We start from the raw sequence: 22,148 nt of genomic DNA on the forward strand, positions 1-22,148 counted from the left end.
ACCGCATCTTGATAAAATCGTAAATATCAAAGTTGCATTTGAAAAACTTGATTTTTCAGCATCACCTCACGCTACGATTTTAAATTTATTATATCGCGACAAGCATGCAAGATAAAGACTAGCTTTCTTCGGCAAAATTGTTCAAAATGAGAGGATCTACAACTTTTTTTAAATAAGCAGCTTTTTCTATAAAAAGGGCCGCTCTTATTTTTTATTTTGTAAAAAGAAGCGCGTTTCGAAACAAAGAATATTTTATTGAACACTATTAACCTTACACAAGAAAATTAATACCGCTAAATCGACGTAGTAGACCACTGAGCATTACATAGTGGTCCAAAGAGCCAACAAGTGAAGCTTAACTTTATTGTACAAAGTTTTGAAGTATATTATATGGAAGCAAAGATGACTAGAACAAGATACCTGACTCACAGACAAACAGACGTGCCTCTTTGAACAAAAATCCTGAGAAATCTTTGTCCTTATTCTAAACGTTACAGTCATGTGCCACCATGTGAGCTTATTGCCTACTAACTTATTTTCGTAAACGGTTTTTGTCTTTGCTAATGGGTGTGCACGTTTGCTTAAATCAACACAAGCGGCATCACTCATGGTTTTTGTCTTTGATCATGAATGTGCACGCTTGCTTATAGCGACACTAGCGGCATTATTGCCCACTAAGCAAAATTTCAAAACTATCGTTATTTTGCTGGTCGATGAAATCGTTATAGAGTGGCACGTATGTTTGTCTGTGGGTGATTCTTGCAGTATTTTTTTTTTTTTTGAATGAATCGATTTTGTTAACCCTCTAGTGCCCAAATTAGTTTAAGACAGACTTCGAAAAAAACACTATGAAGCTTCATAAACATTTTTTAAGTTCCTATTGAAGCTCTTGAGAGGTTCAACTGAAGACCATCTGAAGGCGGCACTGGGCACTAGAGGGTAATAACCAGTTTTATGCGCATTCATGTAATCAGATGGCAGCACTAACCATTGTAGAGGTGTCGTGGGCAAAATGTATGAAAAAACTGGAAGTCAGGTATCTTGTTCTAGTCATTTTTGATGAAAGTTACCTAAATTTCACAAGAAAACGTTTGTTTGGCGAAGTTTAAGAACATATAAACAACATGAAACTTTGCTGAATAAACGAATTTTCTATCTTCATTGAGTACAGAGTTACAGAGTATTTTATGTGAAATTTGCTTAGAATGTAGTTTTTATACCCAACATAAGTTAGTTGCATTTTATAAGAAAACACTGTTCTAAAGTATTAATGGGGTATACGAAACACACGTTTTTGTCGAATCCTGAACATTTCCAGGACTTTTCCTAACAAAGTTACAGCGTATTTTTGCTTATTTTTGACGTGGGACTACGTCTCTGTTTTTTATACTGGTATGCATTCTGTAAAATTTGGAAATGAAACTGGCAAATGTTGCGTCAGATTTCGAACGATAATGAGGGCAAATTTACATGATGGATAACAATAACCAATATGTTTTTGGATAGATAAAATGTTGGAAATTTTTCTAATACGCTAGTTATCATTATTTTTTTATTGCAAAGCGGTAAAAACCGATAAAAAGTGTCAAGAACAAATTTACGCGAACAATGACCCAATCACATGCGAGCATTCCTAGCACAGACGACATGAATAGGCACCACGTCCCAATAGGTCAATTTATGTTTGCTTCCATGAACCTAGACTAATTTGATGTCTCGAAAAGTTTTAAAAACAACTCCTTTCCTTGAACTTTCCTTGAGTTTCTCAAAATACTGATTTATAGGAGAGTAAGAGCCGGTGAGAGCATGTGAATTTTTTCTCCATTTTTTTACGTTCAACATTGTTAGATATTCTTTTTATTTTAAACTTCACAAATAAAAAAATATAATACTATTAGCTGTCTTCGTAGTACAGTGAATGTAATTGTTGGCAAATGAAACAAACTTGTAGAGCAAAAAACAAAAATGAATCTTTTTAAACTTTAACTTCGTTTTAATTGTTCAATGTTGTTGGCACAAAAAACACTACAGGCACAACATCACCAAGTGTAAATGAAATTCTTTCGAGTGTAATTAAATATAATTCTGAAAAAAATGTAGGGGAGGCTGAGAATTGAAATACGTAAATCACTAAACAAACGAATTTATTGTGTCTGTAATTACAGTAATTAAAGTGTTTAATTTCACGACACCATTTCATACAACCCTAGGGCTGTATACCTTGCAGTATGTCGATAAAATTAGGAACGTTTAGGGTGAAACGGGGTAGGTGTAATTATGATGTAATTACTTATCCTCGAAATTTAGCTCAAGCACTACAAGCTGCTATAAATTCCATTTATCCCAATCCAGCCACTTTTTACCCAATACATTCCTTTAATTATCGTTGAAATAACCTAAAATATGCTATAACTTTATGAGGAAAAGACGTAGAGATATTTAGGCTTCGACAAAAACGTATGCTTTGTACACTACAATACTTCTCTACAACAACATTTTCTTGTAAAATACAACTAACAAAAATTAAGTACAAAAAATTCAATTTTAAGTAACTGTCATATAAAATATATACCCAATAAAGAGAGTAATTATGTTTATTTGGCAAAGTTCCATATTTTTAAAAGTTCTAAAACTTTGCCAAATAATTCATTTCTTTAGATAGTATTTTTAATATGTGAAAACCAACTGTAACAAATGCTCGCCGTACCACATACATAAGACATACGTAACACTCAGGAAGAAATCTTCCAAAAAAGTTGGTCCAAAATGAACTACTCGAATTGTTCACTGTTTGAGTAGTTTATGAAGACAGTGTACCTACACAGCCCTGCATTTGTCTCGTTCCCACTCGAAAAATGCTGCGTTGATATTGTATAGAACTTTTTGACAGTTCCTTATGGGATTTTCATTGAGGCTCGATAAAGCTGAAAAAAAAAAGAAAATTCATTTCGTTCATTATTCGTCGAGTAGTTGGACAGGACGCCGCGAATCCTGCTCTGTTCTGTATTTTGTTCTTTGGTCAACTTCTCGCCTAGTAACTAAGAAGCTAATGAAAACTGCTCCCTCTTAAACTGAGAGAGAAAACAAGTGTTTATCCCTCACGCGCAATGATTACGAATTCTGCGACTGAAATGCGCTGCGACTAAATATGGGCGGTTATTTACTCTGTGTGAGAAAAGTCTATTTCTCCCAGGCGTTTGACAGGTAGAGAAGAATATGTGAGCAAAAATCGAGAGAATGGAAGAAACCTGTATGTGACGCTAATGTGCACGATAGTTTCCGTATTTTGATCTCAGCTTACCTCACGATTCTGACTTTCTTTGAAATTACGATCTTCAACAAAGTTGTTCAGAAGATCAATGGCTTCTGGCTGGTAAACAGTTAGTGCAAAATGCAAAATGTTTTCGTAACGAGAAATTCAAATTTTTTAAAGTTCTGTAATTGTATCTTCACCGACAAAAACCTGTGGTAAAGAGCCCTATCCAATCGGTGCCTTCATAAGTGTGTGTTAATAAACAATGAAAAAATATTTCAACGGTGATCCTGTAGGTTCCCTTCCAACCAAACTGTCCATAAACCAGAATCCTTTGACATCCTGAATAACGAAGTGGTTTAATTCACGAGATTTAATAAGTAGGAAGAACTGAAAACTTCATGCACAACACGTTGTAGCCAGGCTACTTCCGTTCTCTTGGTTTTTGCTCAAATTTTTTTCTCTACCTGCCAAACCTCTTGGATAGCTAGACTTTCTCTCACACAAAGTGAGTAATTATCCACATTTAGGCGTAGAGTATTTCAGTCGCAGAGTTCCTTTTCACTCTTAACCATCGCGTGTGAGGGGTAAACATTTGTTTGTTCTCTCAGATTTAGAGGGAGTAGTTTTCGTAAGCTTCACCTTTACTAGAAGCGAAGATGGCAAAATATCAAAACATTTAAGGTTCACATTGAAGCCACATCCTAACCGTTTTCGAATTTAATATTGTAAGAAGATCCACAACTCACCATGGGTGCGTATTCTGCAGAAAGTTCGATTTTATACTGTTTTTGCCGCACCCCAGAGCGATGAGAACGATAACGCAATGCTCAGTTGATCGCCGAGCAATTTATTTAACTTTTCTTGTGTGTGCAGATGAGCAATTTACAAGAGTTTCACTGGGCTTTTCCTCTGTCAAATTAGAAGCGTTTTTTCGTCGTTTTGCACTGCATAACGGTTTATTTTCGAAATATATTGCTCACCAAATTAAAGACCTTGGACTCCTAAACAGCTACGGTAAAGACGGTACCTTTCTAAGTGGTCAGATTCACGAAATAAAAAAAGTTTCAATATACTCAAAACCATACAGGCAATATCTTACCAATTTTCGAATGGCCATAACTTTACGAAAAATGAATCAATTTTAACGCAACAGGTTCCATTTTACTGGAAAAGTTTCCTAGGTTCTCCGTATTATCTTTGCAAACTAGATGTGACCAACGAACACCGGAAATGTTCCAGATTCTAGGGGTGTGTGGTAAAATGTACATTTTGGCAAACCGTAAAACTCTTTCTGACCTCTCATTTTATATAAGTTTACATGTTACCAACAAACTTGAATTCATTTCGAGGTCATTGGTACACAAAGATTGGAAATCCGTCAAGGAACCTTTGAGATATGAATCGTTTAGATAAATATGGGTATTCTTTTTGGTACTGTTTTTCTTACTGTTGAGTATAATTTCCCTTCGGCTAGCAGCGTTCTCGCAGAACTCAATGGAACTTTGTGGATGTGTAGGCCAGACTAAATCAAGCTGCTTTGCAATTTTTGAAGTAGAATACTTCTCTCAGGAAGATCGGCTACATAGGGATGTGAAATGAAAATCTAAAACCAGAAAAAGTGAAAAATATGTCCAATTGCAAATGCTAATAAATCGGTTAGTATTCGATGGATTTCCTACGTTCTTGCAGCAATAGTTAGGAAAATCTTCTAAGATTTTTCCCAAAAGAAGATAATTGTAATTTTATATTCACACTATTGTATTATTGAAAATAGTCAAGCCTTGTCAAAACGAAAAATTCGACCTCTGATTGGTCGTTATATGATTGCTTTCCAAGCACGGTCAACAGAATCATATACCTTGCAATTTAAAACATGCTATTTGGCCTATATAAGAGCCTGTTTCAGTCGAAGCCGCTCATAATAGTTTTAGACAGCGACAACAGCAGTCGTCCTACCTTAGCAGCAGCACTAGCAGTGCAGTGGATACCAGCGATGGCAGAAAGCGGCCACAGCTGTGGCGTAGCAATGGATAGCGCACTAGTTGCAGCGGATTCCAGCAACGATAGCAGCTGGGCCAGCTGATGCAGGGACAGTGGATAGCAATAACAGTGTATAGCGGCCACTACTGTGGCATGGCTATGAATAGCGCACTAGTTGAAGCGGATCTCAGCATCGATAGCGGCTGATGCAGTGAGGCACTTTAGTTAAATGCAATCTCTGTGCGATAGTGGGCACTAGTAAATGCATTCACTGAAAAGTTGACTCATGTTGACAACACGTGAGCCGTCTAGTTTTGAGTGTTAAATCACTTTTCACTGTTTATTTTATCACAAGGAATACTTTATTCGCACTGTCAGTGATAACGCAAAAATGTGATCGGCATCTTATCCGATACTAAATTCAACAACAAATACAATACAAACAAATCCTTTCAGGATGATATAAAAACCTGATGATTAAAGCGTTAATGTTTTCTCTTGAGTTAATTTACATTTTCCAAATTTGTAAAAGTTATAAATTTTACTTTATTTCCGTGTCTCAGAACGTACTGAATTATCTTTCAAAATTTAAAAATTGTCAAGCCCCAGCCATGACAAGCAACTTACTATATTATTGAAAATGGTCAATCCTTGTTGAAGCGCAAAATTCGATTGATTAATCAACGTTTATTTACTAAGAAAAATGACAGACACGCAAGCAGCCGGGTTATCTTTCTTGTAAAAGTATTCTACTTCAACCTTGCGGTCGTGGCTTTGTAACAACCCTCCTGTTTTTTTTTAACTTACTAACATTTGAAACGGTCTGACGTATCTAAACCTTTTTCTTATCAATATCAATATATCTAGAGAGAGATAGATAAAGGTTGTTAAAGGATAACTCCTAGGAATTTATCTGAACTTTCATTCAAAAATAAAGATAAAATAGAATTTAAGATAGTACACAGAAAAACGTTCATTAAGGAAGGAAAAGGTGATTTAGAAATATATCGGTCATTTCAGATTACAGTAGACCTTAAATATCGTGCCGATCTGCATGCTGCCGAATCTCAGCTGGTTAACCATAAACCATAGAAGGCCTGGTACACGATAGTACCGAAGTACACAAATTCATTTAAGCTCTCTACCAGCCACCATATGCTTTTTTGTGGTTTGTTTTGGTAGAATGCGCTCAACTGAATCGTACGCCGCGTTGAAGTCTATAAACATATAATCAGTCTGCAAGTTTATATCTCTGGACATGTCATGGATTTGACGTAAGATATACAGATGTACCGTGTTCACCAACAAAGGCTTCCGCAACGGCCTTAATCTATGAAACGGGATGCGGTAACTCAAAAAGGGATTTAAGCCCTTGAACGTCAAATTTGGCAAAGTTAAAAAAAATCTGGCGAAGTTGAGAAAGAATTTTCAGGTTCGTTGCTATGGCTTCAGAGTACATGTTAAATATTTTCTGCCTGTTGTACGATTAGCAAGAAACTAGCTGGACGACCATGTAAAGTACAATTCGTTTCGACCATCCTCAAAAACGTGCGTACATTTGGCGTACCTATTCAAGCTTAGAAAAACACTTTTATTTTTGTTTGTTCGAGAAGGTTGAGGCTTTTAATACCAGATCAAGCAAATCTATTCTACAGATAGATTAAACTGATTGACATCGATAAAAAAAGAAAATCATAAATGCCTCCATATCGATCTGTATGTCAATGCTAAACCTGTTTAACGACCAATGTTACCTAACAGGTATATTTGTAATTCAATAGCTCTTTTCAAGATTTTTACCTGATTGTGGCTACCCTCTCATGACAACAAAAAAATACATCCGCACTGAAGCCCAACCAGATAATTCTCGCGATAGATACGTCGCACTTACCCTCACCCCCTCAAAAAAAAGGAAGAGCATTCCCTGGCAAAACACAGTCGCCGAAAATTCCCGCATTCCTTTTCTTTAGTCATTCGCGTAGCCGTTGTCGTACGCGGCAGCCGCTAAGAATCAACACCAAACACACCGTGTTCCCGCAGAGATCGGATCTCTGTTTTGCTTTAGTTCAATAACCTATTGCGCCTCGCTCAGCCGTTTTCCGTCTCACTCTGGCGCTGGCAACCGATTCCGGGAGAAAAAACGATCTCGCTTACACCCGCGGCTGGGTCGTTCGTTCACCGCCGGCTGCCGCCAGTGTCATCACTACGGGCAGCGTGTTCTCGATGCGCTCATTCTCTCCGAAACCCCCATATGATAGTGTGCCATTTGGTAAACATCCCGAAATCATCGCTCGCTCTCTCCCGATGTTGCTGTGCTGCGACTTGAGTGATGTACAACATTCTCCCATCCACCCACTCTATGTGAGCACCACCCGGTTAAAAACCAAAATCACCGAACAAGTGTGTTATTGCTGATGCGTTCTGCTCCTCTTCTCAACTGCCTGGAATCGTCGTCAACATCAGGTAACTCATGAGCAACTTCTTCGAGCTTCGTGGATCTCGCCAAAAGATTGTTGTCATTGCTGATGCGAATGTATGGCTGGCTGTGTGCGTGCGTGTGTGTACATGTGCATGTTCGCGCGAGTTCAGTGTGTTTGATTCCATCCACATCCAGTTAGTCAGTCAGTCAGTCAGCCAGTCAGATGTGCACCTTGGGGTTAATGATCCTTGCGACGTCGCTGCTCTTGGCATGGTGTGTGCGGTTTGCGATGTGACGTAATCTTTTTCATACTTCGCACACATTCGTCGCAGCAAAGCGCGTTGAAGGAAGAATGTGGGACTACTGGTCGGGTTGAGCGGTAGATGGGTGGCACGGAGGAGACGATCAAAGTGGAAAACGTGTGAAGATTGAAATATTTAGCTGCTGCGGCATTTTAGGAGCATCTGAGGAGCTGCGCTTGATATGGCGGGGGTAGGGAAGAGATGTTGGGTTTTTGCTTCAGTATAGTTTGTTGGATTTATTTTATTTTTTTTGCTGCTACTGTTGTTGTTGCTTCTATTTTTGGAAGTTCCACAGGGAGACGGTGACGAACATTAAGGTGTACGCCGGTAGCTAACGATATTATTAAAATCCAGGTTATTAATCGTTCATCAAATGGCGGAGCCGTTTTGCTAATGCGATTACATTTTGTTGGTTTAGGAAAAACGCGTTCAGCAGATAGCACAACAACTAAACAACTGTTAGATTTTGATTTTGAAAATTCAAAAGGAAAAATATTTCACTTTGATGCCAACAATAAAAAATAAAAAAATATTCATAGAGATGTGGTAAGAAAAACCACATCTACGAATATTAGTGTAACCTTGAACAATTCGAGCGGCGATGAAAAACGACCGTTGCCCTATCCTTGCGGTCAATCGGCTGTTGAACCGGTGCGGTGACGAGACGATATGCAAACTGCATCCCGTCAGAGCACAGTGTTTATCGATTGTTCGTGATTTCATGTCTTTTCACTCGTTTCGCCAGTTTTGCCAGGTCCAATAGACGCGATGATGCAAGTGGTCTGGCAGCTTGCTGAATGTAACAACGCCGCTACAAAGCTGGAGATCATTTACAAACGCATTTGGAATCTGGATCGCAGATACATTTTACGGAATCCAGACCGGGAACAGTTTTCAGTAGCGAAATTACACACCTTCATGAACTGTCGATTTCAACCGATTAACCTGTTTCTAAGCGCTACTACTAGTGCAATAGCCGCAAATATGTTTTTTTTTTGCTAGATGAGATTTCAAAGTAATGAGCTAGAGAAATAACTTGACTATTTTTTTTTATATTACGTAACTTAATTTTTATTATATTAAGTCAAGTAATATGACTTATTTTTAGGAGGAAACTTTTTCCGATTTCGGCAAATTTCGATGGCAAATAAAAATAAAGTTATTTTCTAAACTTTGAAGAAACAAGAAATTGGAAATTTAGAGGTAAAATATAAGAAATGCTTGACGAGATATCAGACATAATGAAGGATAAAAAGAAATAAGATATGTATTAGAAATGAAACATGAGAAAAGATAAACGAAACAAGAGAAATAAGAAATTATAAATGAGAAATGAGAAAATATGAATGAGAAATGAGAAATGATGAATGAGACATGGGACATGAGAAATGAGAAATGGAAATAGAGAATGAGAGATGAGAAATAAGAAATGGGAAATGAGAGATGAGAGATGAGAAATGAGAAATGAGAAATGAGAAATGAAGAATGAAAATTGCGAAATGAGGAATTAAAAATAATGAATGAGAGATGAGAAATGATAAATGGTAAATAAGAAATGAGAAATAAGAAATGAGAAATGAGAAATGAGATATGAGAAATAAGAAATAATGAATGAGAGATGAGGAATGATAAATGGTAAATGAGAAATGAGAAATCAGAAATGAGGAATGAGAAATGGGAAATGGGATATTAGAAATGAGAAATGAGCAATGAGAAATGAGAAATGAGCAATGAGAAATGAGAAATGAGATATAAGAAATCAGAAATCAGAAAAGCGAGATGAGAAATCAGAAATTAAAAACGAGAAATAAGTAACGAGGAATGAAAAATGAGAAATGAAAAGGGGAAAAAGTAAAATGAGAAATGAAAAATGAGAATTCAAAAAAGAAATGAAAAATTAGAAACCAGAAATCAAAATTGAGAATGAGAAATCGAAAATAAATTAAGAAAAGAGAAACCAGAAAGAGAAATGGGAAATTAAAAATGAGAAATGAAAAATGAGAGATGAGAAATGAGGAATGAATAATGAGAAGTGAGAAATGTGACACGAGAAATGAAAAATGAGATATAAGATATATTATTTAAGAAATGAGACATGAGAAATGAAAAATGAGAAACAAGAAATGAGAAACTTAAAATGAAAAACAAAATATTCTAATGATAAACCTTAAAGCATTTGCCAAAACTATAAGTTATTATTTGTTTTTTTTTTTTCTTCTTGGTGGCTGATTTTCTTCTTCAACGAATGTGTGATTATAATTACTGATCAAAGACCAGCCATCATCGACATCATACATATGAATGATTTACATATTGCGTTGCCTTTTGATGTTATATACTTGTTCATTTCTTATTTAACAGCGTAAACCATGTAAAAAACAATACCGACGAACATACTTTAAAATCGCGTCGCAAAACAACCTGTGTGTAACGCGATCATTGACCCATACTGTTGCGAATTTTTCTCTACCCAAAACAAATTCGATTTCAAGTTCAACGTCCTGTCACCCGAAAAAAACCGTCTTATCGTAAACACTGACAAATATTTCTGCAACACTATCGAGAATTCGTCACGTCCAATATAATACGCAGCTAGCACCCATATTGTGCAAATTGCGCTTATGCATATGACCCATACCCATACCAGCCGACCGACCAAGGCAGCAGTCATTCCTCTGGTGGGCAATTTCGCACGACGAATGTCTGATAACACAAACAACCATTGAAAACTGTCTACACACTCATTTGCACTCGTGCGCTGCTGCTGTTACTGTTGCTGCTATTGACACTTGTACGATCAAACGTCTATTAACCAGCCGCCTGATAATCCTGTGTGATCCGCTGAGTGTTGTTTTTAAACACGACTTGCATTCGTCACGAGGCATCATTCCTCCGTCGAGCCGCATGCATCCTTCACCACTGTCTGCCTTTTCCGCAGAATTTATGATGCACTCCCGTTTCTTGACGGTGCATTCGATGCGCACTTGTATGAGGAGGTTTGGTGCTGGTCAGGCTCACGGGTCACACACATTGAAGCGAATTTCGATTTTTTCACCATCATCATTATCATCGTTGTACCGTTGAAATATTTCGTCAAAAGGTGAACGCTCTCGTGGTTTCTACGACACGACGACGACGGTAGCAGCTGTTGGTGACACCGCGCTGTGATCCCTCGGCGATTGTCGGAGTTCGTACTGACGGTGATGATGGTACAGTGAAAAATAGATTTCACCACCCAGACTAGTGGTGACAGAACACGATGGACGCGATGAATGATCAATAGAATAATAATTAATATATTACGCCTTTCATTGTTTATAAGCGAGAAAGCTTTATAATTGTCTAAAACCTAAAAATAGAATTTCATTTTTCCTTAAAGTGGTATTTATAGCACTGTCTCAGAAAAACAGTGGTTGTAGAGCACAATTTCACCACAATCCATTCCATTGAACCACAACACAACGACAGATCTCTCTCAGAAGGAGTTTTTTTTTTGGTGATTGACCTGCTGTTTACAGTAAGGACGATGACTGCCGTGTTGCTGGCCGTCTTCCTGGTGATGATGACTGGTGCAACAATCAATCAAGAATGTCAGATGTTTACGAACGAAGAACCGGATGAATTCGGTCTCGGTGGATGGCGAAATGCTGCAGTAAGAGAGGCTTTCAAGGCCATTAACCCCGGAAAGCGAACTTCAAGTAACGATAATAATGGGTTCAAAAGAAGCTTACGGAACGTTACGTGAGTGGTATGCGTGGAACCACGTGCAACCACGTGGTTTGTGATAAAGGTGTATTGAAGCTTATTTATTGAGATGATAAGGATTGGTACACTTTTGAGTCATTCTTCGATGAATATCAATTAGAATTTAACATGTCAGGCGAAATGATTGTTTCTCAATCCAACACGAAACGCACAATATTACAAAATCAGTCATCTGCGCTAAAATGCACCACAGAAGGGTGGCTGGAAAACGATTGCTAGTTCCCGTCGATCTGATAATGGTGCCCACCAACTAGCATAATGTTTAGTAAAGCGGGCAATGTATGCAGTTTGCGAGAATGCGAAAATGATCGGGAATAGAAGGTGTGACTTTTAGGCTTAGAAAAAAATTTTCCCTCGTCCAGACGGGACTCGAACCCGCAATCTCCGTTGTTGTTGTTGGTTCGAGTCCCGTCTGGACGAGGGAAATTTCTAAGCCTAAAAGTCACACCTTCTATTCCTCCGAACAATACTTTCGTGTTAAATGCAACTAACAAAAGTTTAGTACAAAAAACTAACTTTTAAGTAAGTTCCATGTAATATACTTTATAACTTTGTACCGAAAGAAGAAAGGAATTTCATTTGTTCAACAAAGTTTCATATTTTTGCATCTTCTACAACTTTGCTGAACAAACTATTCTTCTGTCTCTTAACACAAAAAAGTTTTTTTTTTCAGTATAGTCAACTTTTCATACTTTTTGACAATTTGCGATTATGCGGGTCATTCATACAAACAATTGTTTCGAAAACACTTTTAAGCTAGGATGAAGGTGAAGGCGCTATGGAATTAAGTTCCACTTTTTGCTTCATTGGACCACTGTGCAGCGGCTTTGTGGTTCTTCAGCACTTTGTAACGCCTGGCTACCTGCGATTTATCGGTAATGAGGTTACCCTCCCTGTCATTACACATGGCAGGTACTGGCACGGTTCGGTCCTTGGATCCGTTAATCGTTCTAAAGAAGCTCCTCATCTCGTGCCTGGTAGAGCGATTCTTCGCTTCCGTGAGGACGCGATCGTAGTGCTCACGTTTCTTACGGCGGTGAAGCCTCTTTTCGGTAGCTCTTGCCTCCCGGTATTTCTTTCGCATTCACGCGTCACACGGTTAGCTGCTACTATCCTGTTGGCGTAAGCCCGTTTTTTTTTTCTTCCGTCTTCTCTAGTCACTCAGCATCAAACCACCCACTACGCGTGGTTCCCGTTGCCATGCATATAACTTCTCGCGCTGTTCCGCTGACCGCATCATGATGTGCTTCCACACCTCGTTCAGGTTCACTCCAGCTGGTTCATCGATCCGCCTATCAACTATCCGAGTATACTCTGCAGCAACTCCTGCCGCTGATAACCTCTGGATATCTAAGACGTCTGAAAAGTGCTGGCCGTCGATCAGCATGTGGTCGATTTGGGAGCATACCTCTCCATTGGGGTGTCTCCAGGCGTGCTTTCGAATTTTCAGACGTGCAAAATGGGTACTACAGATGGCCATTCCCCTGGCTGCGGTGAAGTTCACTAACCTCAAGCCGTTGTGGTTGGTGGTAGAATGAAAGCTTTACCTACCAATAACGGGACGAAAGAACCGTTTCTTCGACCTGTGCGTTAATACTTCCAATGACGACCATTCTCCATACGTTTTCTTGAGGAGCTCATAGAGCTGCTCCTTTACGTAGTCGGTTTTATCGTTTGACGGCGCGTACACGTTAATGTTGCTGTTCTTAAAGAATCTGCCCTTGATTCTCAATACCCATTTCTGCCATTAATAGGCGTCCACCCAATGACACGCTTCATTTTGTCGCCTAGAAGCACAAAACCTACGCACCGTTTCACTCTTTCGCCGCCACTGTAGTAGATGTGGTACTTAAAAAGAGTGCCCGCGGTCGGATCAAGCGCCCAGAATTCACGTTCTCCATTTTTGGCCAACGCTCCTCTTTTTTTACTACTACCTCCACTTTTGCCTTCTGTAGCTCTGTAGCCGGTTCGAGTCCTAACATTTCAAGTGCCAAGTTTCCAATCGTTATCCTTTTTCGTTTGCCTGGGTCTATACCGTTCGTAGTATGTTTATTTTAGCATGCTGCCTTACATGAGCTGCGGTGCCTAATCTCGCGATGAGGCTGTCGTCTTGGGTGTAGCTGGCGAGACACCGCATTTTATAGTTCAGCCGTACGCTGCGGATCAAACGCTGTTTGAGCCGCCCCTAACCTGGGGAACAGACGCTCAGGCAAGCTGCTCTCCAAGAAGAACAACTTCTCCTCCCCTGTCAGCATATGACCAAGTTCCCTCTGGTTCACCGATCTTTCCTTGGTTGCTTGTATCCCAGTCGGTACCACGTGGAGGTAGCGATAGGAGTTGCTGGGCATTATGCTTTCGACCAAACTGGAGTCTATTTTATGCCAACTAGTACGGATTTTACTGCTGGTATGCATTGCCCACCCGTTTACCAACCTAAGGATGATGTCACTCGGGCGGAAATCTGTCCCATATGCCATTTTGAAATCCAAGATGGCAATTCCTAGTTTCTGGAAACAACCTAAAATGACCTTCCAATTTGGGTATTCCTAGAATCGAGATGATCCTCGGACGCTGAGAATCAACTCAACGCGCAGAACCGTAGCGTTGGAGAAAGAGGGAGGAGGGCAAAAAAAATATTTCTGACGTTTTTTGTGAGGAAAGCAATTTAAAGGTAAAGCATTCAGCTCAGATATACAAGAGATAATCTACAAAGCGTAAATAGTTAAAGGATTTGTTTTATTTACACGTATTAGGAAAATGGTGCCAGGGCAATGAAAAATCTCCTAGCCCACTAGGTAGCTACTAGGTAGCTGTTCAAAAAATTCGGATACAATTTCAAAATTCCATAATGATTTGTAAATATCACACATTTAATGTACTTTTCATAGTGAACATCTATGTATAGTGTATGTTTTGGAATAACCCTTCTTTTAGCTAGCTTCACTAATTTCTACGCTTTAAAAGGATGGTATTCCTTGAAATGTATGTCGTTTTGGGCAATGTGTGGCTGCTTCAGGACAGATAGATTCTCAGTAAAAATTAACTCGTGACCAGTGTATTATGAAAGTATCATTAAGCTCCAACCTCTTTTTCTGAGAGGACTCGAAAACGCCGTGCACTATGCGCTTCTTGTAGGCTAAACATCTAAGATCACTTGCCTAAATACGCGGACAGATCCAATAAACATATTCAGATCGGTGGCAAGTTTTCGAACTAAATCTTCTTGCGCCTTTCAATGGTTTTATAAACGAAATCCGCCTTATCCCATACGATTTCAAACGTTCAAATATTGTGCAAGGGCGGTCACGGCCAAAAACCACTTCACTACGACACCCCGAAATTGCTTCATCGCGCATCAAAAACAAAACCCAACCTGAAGACAACCAACACCAAAGCATTCAACGGAAGTTCGTCAGGTACGTCCTCAGGAATCTAAGGTGGCTCAACCCGTTCGACCTGCCTCCATATGCAGCCCGTTGTAAATTGCTGGGCATTACCACGTTGGAGAAAAGACGAAAAGTCTCGGAAGCTGTTTTTGCTGCCAAACTGCTTTCAACTGAGACTGATTGCAGCTCACTGTTGGAACAGCTTAACGTCAGTGCGCATTCCAGGCGTCTGAGATCCAGAGCCGGCTTCCTCCGTCGCCCATTAGTCAGAACGGATTATCTCCTAAACTCACCGCTACACTCGATGAGTGCAATTTTTAATGAATATTTTCATCTATTCGAATTTGGAGAGAGAGCTAAATTGTTCCGGCGGAAACTGCTTCAAGAGACGATTTGAAAATGGATGTTCATCGAAAGTACCGTTCCTTTTATTCTTAATATGTTTATTTTTATTTGACAATCTTGACTATGTTACATGACTTTCTGCTTAGAACTAAGGATATGTCACTTTTTATTGTTACTTATATTTGTTCTGTGTTAGACCTAAGTTTATATAGTTATGTTAAAAGATATGAGGTTTTTATGCCTAATTGTTGGCTTTTCCCCATCACCCACATTCATGTAAACCATTGTGTTGGATGAAATTAATAAACAAATGAATAAATGTGTTTTTGTGAGTTCATATGTTTAGTAAGAACTCTCACTAATAGTTGGTTAAAGCAGACAGTGTATGTCAGTGGTTCTCAACCGGGGGTCCACGACCGGCCGAGGGGCCGTGAAGCTCTTGGTAAATTTGACGAGTAAGTAAAATTAGTTCCCAGATATCTCTGAGCGAGCAGATTTTTAATCCTTCTACGACATTATTAGGACCAAGATCTGAAACAAATTTGGCTTGGAGGACGATATGTGACTGAAAAACGTTACCTCTTCTTGCAAAACCAGCATCTGAAATTCTTTTGGAGGGAGCTCTTTGTGTTTAGCAAATGAGGCCGCGGAGCCAAAAAGCTTGAAAACCACTAGTCTACGTTTTCTGGAACTGCTTCTGCTCTTCTGTCGCTGCTGAGTATGTTACAGATGTGCACTGTCACTAACGATAGGAATCGAACGTTAGATCTCTTATTCGCCAATGAGGAATCGGCACCGGATTGCACTGTCGTTGAAGCTTGTGAGCCTCTACTAGAAATGGATTCGCATCACCATCCTCTATTGGTCACTCAAGCATTTCCGCAACCAGTTGATTTTGATGATACGCCCGAAGATAGGGAATTTAATTTTGTCAAAGCAGATTTTATTGCACTAATGGATTCGTTACAAGCAATCAACTGGGAAACGGCACTAAATCATGCTATGGATGTTAATCTTGCTGTAGAAAGACTCTCAACTATTTTACTTCAGCTGTTCAGTCTTCACGTTCCAGCTCCTCGTCCCAGACCGAAACCACCCTGGTCTAATCAGCGGTTGAAAAAACTAGAACGTTTGAGAGCAAAAGCACTTCGCAGATACACACATCAACGGAATCCCTTGACAAAGCGAGACTTCACCCAGGCCAGTAATAACTACAGAGCATATAACCGTATCCTTTATTCACAGCACATCCTACGTGTACAGTCAAACCTCAGAAGAAACCCCAAAGGTTTCTGGGCTTTTTGAATGACAAACGTAAGGAAAGCGGACTCCCTTCGCAAATGTTTTTGGAAGGAGAAGTTGCAAACACTCGCGATGGCATCTGCAGCTTGTTTGCCAAGCACTTCTCTAGTGCATTCAACGCATCCCCTGCTAGCGCTGTCAAAGTAGAAAATGCTCTTCAAAACGTTCCAAACAATGTAATGAATCTAGGCAATGCTCGATTCATCGACGATGATATCATGCTTGCAATAAAGAAATTAAAGTCATCTATGATACCTGGTCCAGACGGAATTCCTGCCAGTGTATTTAAAAAATGTGCTACTGCCCTTTGTGCTCCATTAAAATTAATATTTAACCAGTCGCTGGCGCAAGGAGTATTTCCAGAGCGCTGGATAAAATCAACAATGTTCCCAGTTTTCAAAAAAGGGGATAAACAAAATACAGCTAACTATCGCGGGATAACTTCATTATGCGCTGGGTCCAAACTTTTTGAAGTATTAGTAGGAGGCGTCTTGCTTCGCGAAAGCAACGCGTACATCTCGGTAGACCAACATGGTTTCTTTCCTGGAAGATCTACAACTAGGCAATGCTCGATTCATCGACGATGATATCATGCTTGCAATAAAGAAATTAAAGTCATCTATGATACCTGGTCCAGACGGAATTCCTGCCAGTGTATTTAAAAAATGTGCTACTGCCCTTTGTGCTCCATTAAAATTAATATTCAACCAGTCGCTGGCGCAAGGAGTATTTCCAGAACGCTGGATAAAATCAACAATGTTCCCAGTTTTCAAAAAAGGGGATAAACAGAATACAGCTAACTATCGCGGGATAACTTCATTATTATGCGCTGGGTCCAAACTTTTTGAAATATTAGTAGGAGGCGTCTTGCTTCGCGAAAGCAACGCGTACATCTCGGTAGACCAACATGGTTTCTTTCCTGGAAGATCTACAACAACAAATCTGCTACAGTTCTGTTCTAATTGCATCAAACATTTGGAAGATGGTGCTCAGGTAGACTCTATTTACACGGATCTCGAAGCAGCATTCGATCGCGTGGATCACAACATCTTGTTGGCGAAAGTTGAGCGGCTGGGTGCAACATCGAATCTGGTCGGCTGGCTTCAATCTTACTTAGTTGGTCGTACTCTGTCTGTGAAACTAGGAAACAGCGAGTCATACAGTTTTGTAAATTTGTCGGGCGTGCCTCAAGGAAGCAACCTTGGACCGCTGCTATTTTCCTTGTTCTTCAACGATGTTTGTTTTGTCATTCCGCCAGGATGCAAATTAATCTACGCCGATGATTTGAAGATTTTCCTCGTCGTAAGATCTACAGCTGACTGTGAGGAACTACAGCAGTATATTGATGCTTTCTAAAACTGGTGCATACGCAATTGAGTGACAGTTAGTATCTCCAAATGCTCTGCGATTTCATTCACCCGTAGAAAAAATCCAATCCTGTGGAGTTACACAATCTCTGGTCAGCCGCTTGAAAGAGTCACTGTAGTTAAGGATCTTGGTGTGGATAGGAACCTAGGGTTTATGATTCGAATCGCCAAAGAATTTTCAGACCCATATTGCCTGCGTTAATTATATTTTTCCCTGGTGCGGTCGGTGCAAGAAACATCTGCTGTTGTTTGGTGTCCCAATGCGGAGATTTGGAAAAATAGAATTGAGTCAGTGCAAAGCCGGTTCATCCGTTATGCACTACGTACTCTACCATGGAGTAACCCGAGTGAGCTTCCTCCATACTTTGATCGCTGCCGTTTACTGGATATGGACACTTTAGCAAAAAGGAGAAATATATCGAGAGCTGTTTTTGTGGGGAAACTTTTCGCTGGACAAATTGATGCCCCGGCCATTCTCTCTCAACTCAACATCTATGTGCCTGCGAGAAGCCTAAGATCATGGAACTTTCTACGACTCGACTACCAACGTACTAACTACGGCCAGAACGAACCTATAGGGGCGATGTGTAACGTATTCAATAGATTTTTTGACTATTTTGCTTCAATGTAACCATAGATGTTTTCAAGAATAGGTTAAGACGACTCATGTAGTGCATAAGATAGTTTAAAAATGTTTCATGTGCTTGTTAGATAGTTTGTATTGCTGGAAATCTGTTTGTTAATGTTGCACTTTGTTCTTTGTTTGTTATTGCTAGTGTATCAACATTTCATTAAGACCACTGCGGGTCAGATGGAAATAAATAAATAATAATAATAATAATAATAATATGTAGTTGTGAAAGAGAAAAATAAGCAAACTGAAAAATATGATACAGACTTGGAAAAATTAACTGCATCCAGACAGCACAAGAACTCGCAATCTCCTTGTCTCGTCTGAATACGACATATTTTTCCATGTCTGTATCATATTTTTCAGTTCGCTTATATTTTACCTCCCCAACTAAATAAGCTGCCTGCCTTAATAAACTCGAATGTTGGCGGGTAAAAAGGGGTTGTAAAAATAGCAATTAGTTCGAAAAACTCTCGCTAATACTTTGATATAATATACGGAAGGAACGGGAAAGACAAAAACTCAAAAACTTGCATTCGAATCTATTGAACATCGATCCGAATTTAAAAGAGCACGTATTGGATCTAATATATATTTATTCTAAATTCCTAAACTTTTATGGAAGGTAAGAGTATGGAAAGTTAATTTTATTAAGGCATTATATTGATGCATGAATTTTAAATCATTTAAAATGCAAGTTTTTGTTTACAATTTGATTACATTACATTTGATTACAATTTAATAATATAAGCTGGCGTCACTGGTAGCGCTATCTGGTTACTAATTGATAAAACAAAAAACTGTACACAAGTTTGGAACTCAGCTTGGATGTCTGTCTGCGACATTACAATTACCAGAATTCAGTTTTTTTTTTTGAACGAGAACAGATTCGCCTTATTTAAAAAAAAAGGGGACAATGTCAATTAAAACGAGGAGTCAAATTGACGCAGACTATCTTTCTACACTGAAAATGTATTTCAGTTTATTCCACGAAAACGTGTGTATTACATACAAAACCTTTTGTTGTTTTCTGCAACGAAACTGATGCGTAATAAATGTGAAGGTATTTTCGTCAGTATACGTAACGAAAGGTTTTGAAAATGAATGCAATTATTCGTACAAACAAACGCTGCATAATGTAAATAGTACGAAAAATTAGTAAGCCTACCCAATAACATATACATTATACGAAATCAAAATAACAGAACACAAAAATTTCGTTCAAGTAAATACTCGTGCTTTCGGTTTTTTGTTCGTTGTTATCCACGTTCGTACGAAAATACATTTGTGAATTGTACAAATTATGCGTAATTTCGCAATTCTATTCGATAACTTGCAATACGAATATTCTATACAATCAACAAAAGTGCTGTACAATCTACGAATTCCATGTTTACGAAACGTGCGTGCAAAAAATAACGAAAAAATATTTTCAGTGTAGGGTTAAGGAAATACGATATTTACGAACTATTTTACTATTCAACTTATTGGAAGTTGTCAGTGTGTTGACGGCGTACGCTAAAGTTTCTTTTTACGTGGATTAAGGAACTCACGCGGTTCCGCGGGTTACGCGGTTTATGCGGAATTCTTTTTTTACTAGGCATGTTTCAACGGTTTTTTTATATTCAAACCGTTTATTTATAGCATCCGATTACACACAAAACTTCTGAATATTATTTGTCACGTAAAATAGTTTCTTATTTAAATTTCAGTTACTTCTGACGTAAACCACGAATTTATTTGAAAATTCTGTTCATTATCATTCAACTTGCGAGTGATATTATGGAATTTTCTATCATAACCGATAATGATTACATGCGATTTGACATAAAGTTTTATTACTGTGTAGTTTACTGAAGACGATTGCACAATATTCACTGATTTGGTAGCCTTCGGCGGTTTTATTTACGTGCTACGTATTTCCCGAGTAAAAAAGACTTTAATGTATTCGACGAAGAATAGAGTTAAGAAGAATGAAATCATATCATGACCGTGAAAATTCTAATACCAATACGAGAGCATGAATGTTTTAAAATCTGGTTTATGATTTTTGAATTTAATCAAAACAAGCACCACAAAATTATTATTACGGTGCAATAGATTTCAACCGTTATGGAACAATCATGTCATCCCCAAATTCAATAATCAAAGAATAAAATCAATTTCATCTCATCCGCTTTGGACCGATTGAATAACTGTTGTACGCTATCGAATAGTCTCTCCATCTAATATTCGTCTGCCACAGACACTCGACACTGTATCAATTGAGAAGTGGCAACCCTGTTGGAGCTCCCTGTTAGTTTCGGTAGTGAAAGCACACATAACCCAAGTACTCTCATGCCGCAACTAAGTGCATATTTGCACGAGAATGTGTGCACTTGTCACCGGAAGGTTGCATAGCAGAGCAACACACAATTTTTGCACTGCAACAATTCACCGTCAGCAGGAGAGCATTAACACTAGCCGGAGAAAGAGAGATAGGGAGAATGAGCTGTAGTGGCGTAAATATCAGAACTAGAGAGAAAGAGCGCCGACGGTTTTACGGTGCGAAAATCACCAACCGACCCCCCGTCTGCGCCTCTCCCCCTTCATCCAGCTTTCCACCATTTTTCGGCTATCTCCATGAAGCACAGCCTGGGCATGCAGAATTTGTTGTGTAGGAAAATTCCCGATGCCACGCTGCTGCTATCTATTGCCGTTCAACTTCAGTTCGACTCCGCTGCGTCGCCACCCGGTGGGTTGCTGGGAGAAAGGAAAACATCGAGTGCGCTTTGCCAGCTGCCGTGGCAGCCACTCGCAAATCGAAACGTATTGTGGTAGGTCAAGAAACGGAAATCTATTTAAAATGAGATTGTACACTTTTGTGTTTGCGAAACGGAGCCGCAGCAGCGGTCGGTACTCGACTATGCCGCTACTGCTGCAAGTGGCAAAGAGTGCACTTTTTTCGCTTACATCGTTTCTAGCTCGAGCTAAGCCAGCCGACCCGGTTCGGGTCGAAGTGCGTTTGTGTTGGAAAGGGGAGGGGTGGGGGACGCAATAAATTAACACTGTACGGACAAGTGCTTGAAATATAGGCGCATTTAAAATATGACATAAATAAGCCCTACTGCGTACAATTTATTTAAATATGATACTGGAGCGGACTTCTTTTTTTTTTCTCGGGCTGGTCAATTATTGAAGTGCGGTCAGTCTGCTAGTGGCTGGTGGAATGTTTGCTTTTGCACGGATAAGCTGTTTCGACGGTGGGGTTGAGTAATTATGCGCCTTCTGATGCGAGCGTAACTTGTCATTGTGGTTGTTATTGTGATGTTATCCATTCGGATAAAAAAATTGAGTGAATTGGAATGCAATCAATTGTTTTTAAGAAAAATATCGATACTAATGGCAATCATCGT

At 39.2% G+C, this 22,148-nt stretch overlaps 1 protein-coding gene across 9 annotated transcripts in view; it reads left to right on the top strand.

Moving 5' to 3' along the window:
- Positions 1-22,148, top strand: part of LOC129732749 (probable nuclear hormone receptor HR3) — a 511,429-nt gene that overhangs the window by 426,039 nt on the left and 63,242 nt on the right. The gene's annotated exons all lie outside the window — the stretch shown is intronic.

This window comes from Wyeomyia smithii, chromosome 3 (genome assembly GCF_029784165.1).
Source record: "Wyeomyia smithii strain HCP4-BCI-WySm-NY-G18 chromosome 3, ASM2978416v1, whole genome shotgun sequence".
Classification (NCBI taxonomy): domain Eukaryota; kingdom Metazoa; phylum Arthropoda; class Insecta; order Diptera; family Culicidae; genus Wyeomyia; species Wyeomyia smithii.